The sequence below is a fragment of the Thunnus albacares genome, chromosome 4 (genome assembly GCF_914725855.1).
Source record: "Thunnus albacares chromosome 4, fThuAlb1.1, whole genome shotgun sequence".
Taxonomy (NCBI): domain Eukaryota; kingdom Metazoa; phylum Chordata; class Actinopteri; order Scombriformes; family Scombridae; genus Thunnus; species Thunnus albacares.
The window spans coordinates 18,875,957-18,881,290 of NC_058109.1; the positions used below are offsets into that span (position 1 = coordinate 18,875,957).

Here is a 5,334-nt window from a genome sequence, read left to right on the forward strand (position 1 = left end):
TTAATGACTCTCTAAAGAATGGATAAATATATTTGAGCGAACAAAGCACTTTCCTCCCAGGATCATGTGCCTCCTCAGTTCATAATTTTTTAACATTACACATTTACAAGGTATTTTTTAAGGTATTCATAGAATATTTTTTATAAAATATACGAGAACAGGCTGCTCAACAATCAGAACAGTACAAGATCTATAAATATATATATATATATATATATATATATATATATATATATATATACATCTTTTTAAGAAAGAAAGAAACGAGTCAGGTCAACACAGCTTTTGTGAGCAAAGAACCTTTTTGACTGTTGATGATCAAACCTGATCACTCTTGGAGGTGAAAGGCTTTGTTTGTTTTGGTCTATTTATTATTTTCTGAGGAAACATTGAAGACGGACGTGAAACAGGCCTGTTTAAATGTGTGTAATACAATACTCAGAGACTGTTGTGAGCATAATCGTTCATTCTCTGGCCCAGCAGCTGAGAAAAACTCTGCTGTGTGAGGAATATCTGTACCCTGAGGGGTGAAATTATGTTAAATGTGTGAACACCATTCAAAATAGATTGCCTTGTTAAAATATGTACAGCTGTCTGTAGCTCAACAACCTGCCCGTGATAAATGACTTATTATCCAAGTGAACATAATCATGTTTCCCATCTTTGCTTAAACCAGAAATTAAATCATGATTTTATTCAATAATTGCTTTTACAGCTGAATATTTACTTCTTTTGAGCATGTACTTAGTATCTGCCTGTGTGTAAACTATTTTAATAATTTGATGTACAGAGAGCATGATCCTTGTTAGCTCTAGAGATTTACAGCAAACTGTAAATATTTGCCTTAAATAGTAGCTGTCCTGTCTTGTGTTCGTATGTCTGTCTTGTTTTATGGTTATTGAATTATTGTAAAAAAGAGGAGCCTCACAAATAAAGCAGAGCTTTTATTGTTTCTACTCTACTTGGCGTCAGTAATGTTAAGTCTGCAGGTTTTTAACTTAACTAAAGTGCTCAATAATTCATTTTGTTGTAACAGAACACAGGTAGACAGACAATGGCTGTACATGGCGTCATGAACCTCGTGCAACAGTTTGTCATTTGAGTGTGTGGATTTCTATCTAACCACCAAATGTACCTGAAATACGATCATCTGAAATTTCCAGTTTCTCAGTGGAGTTTTCACTACAAACAGTTGAGCTGCTTCTCTGTGTAACAAACAGTGGCTGAGTTTTACATGAGTGCAAACAGATGACAGGAGGTTGTGGCAGGGGAAGGAAACAAGGAATCAAAAAAAAAAAGGTTGTGGTTGCTTCTGAATTGTAGGCAAGCCAGCTGACATGTGAATTGATGGATGGATTGTAGATTAGTCACTGCCATGTCTTGCAGGAGTACAATCGTGTTAAGCAGGTGGTGATGTTTTTGTACATTAATAAACGAGGCAGGAATTCCAAACCACCGAGGATATAGACGACTATAGGTCCTACCACTGCACCTGTCTTCTTTTATACTAAAAGAACTGATAGCAATTATCAACCCCTGCTTAAATCAGTTCCCAAACAGTTCCACATGCGTCCACTTTTACAAATGCCAGGTGATTCTGTCATTTGTTGGTCTCTATGGAGAGAAGATGCTATTTCCAATCATCATGGAGATTCGTTTGATGATTTTGTAAGTCTAATTAAAATTGAGTAAAGTGAGATACACACAACACATCTCGATGTGCCTGCTGTAGGCAATGAACAAGACTAAGGCTGCTGCTGCTGTACCGTTCTGGCTGTTGATTTCTTACTGGACAGCAGGAAAACAAGGGTGGAAACAAATCAGTGGATTTCTTCAATAGTGTTAAGGTATTTCTGCTTTTTGTGGTAGCCGGCACTATAAGGAGTGTTTTGTTTTTTTTCTTCCTAGTATTGCCTGTTTGACGTGGACTCTAGGTGGAACATAATAGTGATGGAAACAACGACTTAAAGGCTCAGACAAATGTAAACAAAAGGGTTCCAATTCCAAAGACCAAAACACAAAACATACCATAATTATTCATGTTTTCCAATACTCTTAAAGGCTGGTTTACATCAGAAACAAGTAAAACAGACATGTTTTGTGATTGGTGGAGAAATGTGCAAAGTTCAAATCTTTCATGTTACATATTTCAACTTAAACTCAACTTCAATTATGTATCTTAACAGACCTCAAATTTATGTGTTCAAAACATATGGATCAGCACTTTATGTTGATTGTTACATATAACAGACAACACAGACAACAAACTCAGAGACCCATTGTAGCCCCAATGTTAATAATACACTGCATTAATGTTAGTTACAGAGCTTAGCATTTGAGGATTGAACCTGTATTGAACTTGTATAAATGCTAATACACATTAGCCAAGCTCATGATCTCTTGACCAATTCTCAGAAGAGCTTTCAAAGGACTGTTTTGTCATATTGTTTTATTAATCATGGAAATGAATTACGCAGATAAAGATCATCTTTGAGGGAGAGGGAGGGGGTATCTGATTATCTTCTCTCACTGTTACAACAACTTTTTTGGTAGGGTTTGTGGGCCTTGGATGGATTTATTCTTCCATTTGTTTTTTTTGTGGGTAAATCTTTTTTGTTTGTTTTTGTTTTGTTTATGTCTGCGTCTGTCTTGTGCTCTAGTGTGGCTCTCTCCTTTTCTCGTCCCTCTCTCATCTGACCAGCTATGTATGTATGCAATTGTCATACTACTTTTTTTTTTTTAACATCATTAATAAGATAAAAGTTTAATCTGAACATTCTCCCAAAAACTTATCTTCTGGGAGCCTAGGTTTCTTACTATAGACCTAATGTTTTCACTCTTTTTAACCAAACTTGGTTAAAAAGTTGTATTTTTGATGATGAAATCCAAATTGAGGATTACGGTATGTTTTCTTGAGAGCAGATAGGGGTAGTAGAGGGGGAGGTGTGGCAACATATGTCACTTCTAGATTAAGGTCCCAAAAAGTGTTTTGTTAAGATAATATTGAAATTATTAAAGTTATTTCTGCCCCAAATGTTGGCTGTGCTCCTGGGCCTGATGGCTTGGAGGCTAACTTTATAAAATTAGCTTCTCAAGTGCTTATTTGCCCACTTGCCGACCTATTTAATCTGTCCCTATCTACTTGTAAACTTCCATCTATTTGGAAATGTGCTAAAGTCACTCTAATTCATAAAGGAGGAGATCCAGGTGCATTTTATGATTGATTTAACCAAAGCTTTCAATTTGGTTGACCATTATCATCTTCTTGACAAACTTTATGCTATTGATGTCTCTCAACAGGCATTGTTTTGGTTTAATTCTTATCTCCATAATTGTCATCAGTATGTTTCTTTTCCTCACAATAAATCTGCTTATTTAACTGTTGAAAAGGGTGTAACTCAAGGATCTATTTAAACATATTTACTTTTCTCTATTTTTATTAATGATCTTCCAGAAATTTCCTCTAACTTTTCTGTTCAGTTATATGCAGATGACACAGTTATATACACATCTGACTCTGATATAACTAAAATTCAAGGCTCTCTAATAAATAAATATTCTCTGCTCTGAAAACACTGGGGGTGTGACCACTGAAGGTGTTGAAGGTGTTGAAAGCATGACCCAACTCCCATATAAAAATACACAATTTAAAATAGGCCTTGTTTGTAGGGTTAGGGCAAGCAACATGGATGATATTTGAAAATAAAGTGACATTAGGAGCCACTGTTTGATTTGGCACATATTTTGTAGGTAAATGTGGACTTTCATTACAAATGTGACCTAAATGACTAGTTGACAAGCGAACCATCACCAATTTTCGTTATGTTAAATTGTAATTTTTTTGAATGGAGTTCAGTGCACTTAACATTACTCACTCCTCCACTGAAACATCCTTGGTGGCTTCATTGTGGCCATTACCCTTGGCACAAAAGCCTCTCATACCATGCTTTTTGGTGAAGTGCTGCCTGGTAAATACTCCTCTTCTGGCTCCCAGCTAAACAACCAGTGCTGAAGCCGAAGCAGCAGGCAGCTGCCGGTGCTGCTTCTGTTGACTCTACCTGTCCTCCCAGCCCAACAGCCGTTGCTGAAGCCAAAGTGGTGGATGGTGGCTGGTGTCGGCTGCTACTGGTGCTGTTTCTGTTGACTCTACCTGTCCTCCCAGCCAAACAGCCAGCTGTAAAAATTCTGAACACAGAAATGGTGAAAAACAGTTTAATGCTTTAACTCCACAATTCAGTACTACATACATACAGTATCTTCACGTTTTCAGCAATTATTTTCTAACGTGTATAATGTGTTAAAAAGAAATCTCTCATTTTTCTTTACATGGACTTTAAGTTTAAAGCACCATCAGACTGGAATAATTTACCTAACTCACTAAGATCGATTACTTCTTTCCATGACATCAAGACTTCTTTGCTTGTTTATCTTAAATCTACTTGTTCTTGTTTTTTATTGTATTTATCTTCTTTCTTAGTTTATGAGTAGACTCAGTATTTTGACATAATGTTATTTGGCCTGTTCATTTATTTTATTTCTTGTACAGATGACACTTTAACAGATGTAGTGGGTGTGGTTTAGGATGTTTGAGAGCCCTTGGGTGTATTTCCTTGTTGATGTTATGTTGTTTTGTGTCATTGGATTGTTTAATCTATTATCATAATTATTTTTTTTTTTTTGTTTTTAGTTTGTTAACTTTCATGTTTCATGTTCAAGGACCTCCTTGAAAACAGGATGGTCCATGTCAAAGGGCTATCGTCTATCCTCTTATTCAATTATAACAGTTTTAAATTTTGAAACTTGTGTTCACTGGAGGTGGTTTGATTTTGTGCAGCTATATGACATTTTGTAATTGTATTCATATTTTTTTTATAATATAAGGCCAAAATAATGAATTATAATGATTTTTTACCAGACAGTTTTGTTTGTACAACTTTTAATAACATAATTTAAATATAAATTAAATAGATCACTTTATAAATTATTTAAATGCTTCAAATTATTGTTTCACTTTAATTATCCACTGAAAAAGTACATAAATATACCAGTAGCACATTCCAAACTCCCTATCTGGTGTTATTTACTGTGTAACACTAAGATAAGATAAGCTTTATTGATGTCACAGTGGTGACATTAAAGTCACAGCAGCAGGAGAAGTGCAGTGAAGTTGACAGCTATAAAAACTAGAAGAGGAAATTAAGTACAATATAAAAAGTAAAAAATAAGTTGCATATGAGTAATAAGGTAGTATATAAGTAATAAAGAAAAAAGTACAATAAATATAATAAATAAGACAAATACACAAAGGAAACATATCAAATGTGAAGTGACAAA

The 5,334-nt window shown here is 35.0% G+C and overlaps 1 long non-coding RNA gene across 2 annotated transcripts in view; it reads right to left on the bottom strand.

The window, feature by feature from the left end:
• LOC122980111 overlaps window positions 1-5,334 on the bottom strand; it is a 51,915-nt gene that overhangs the window by 14,114 nt on the left and 32,467 nt on the right. The window contains exon 3 of one of the 2 annotated variants that reach the window (XR_006402997.1): window positions 3,876-4,185. This is a non-coding gene — a long non-coding RNA (uncharacterized LOC122980111). Of the gene's footprint in view, window positions 1-931; window positions 4,186-5,334 lie in introns of those variants that run through there. The other variant, XR_006402996.1, reaches the window with a different exon arrangement.